Source organism: Gordionus sp. m RMFG-2023, chromosome 4, assembly GCF_954871325.1.
Source record: "Gordionus sp. m RMFG-2023 chromosome 4, tfGorSpeb1-WG-v2, whole genome shotgun sequence".
NCBI lineage: Eukaryota > Metazoa > Nematomorpha > Gordioida > Chordodea > Parachordodidae > Gordionus > Gordionus sp. m RMFG-2023.
This window is the reverse complement of record NC_088778.1, coordinates 33,114,418-33,114,888: the sequence shown is the minus strand read 5'-3', so window position 1 is coordinate 33,114,888 and position 471 is coordinate 33,114,418.

The following is a 471-nucleotide window of genomic DNA, read 5'->3' as shown; positions in this document are numbered from 1 at the left end:
GAAGTTCAATTACATTAGCTTCATGGGAAACCTATTTCCCAAGAAGCCAATCTAAGTACAAATTTTTTTTTATACATAATAGATAAATTTTTTTAAAAATATTAATTATTCAATATATCTTTATTATCTTTAAATTAATAAAAAAATATACATTTATTATATTTTATTGCTTTATTTTAAATAAAAACAATTTATTTATTGCGAAATTATATATTTTCAACGGAAGTTATTTAATTATATATTACTCAAAAATATACTATGAACCCTAAAAAGGAATTATTTATATTTACACTATATTTTTGCATGTACAATATAAAAAAGATAAGACTATAAACACATAGGTTTATCTATATATTTTAAGTATAATAAAATAAATAGTATACATTATTATACAAGTATTATACATTATATTATATATATATATATATAAAATCTTTTTAATTTTATTGCTTGAAATTTCTTAATATATAT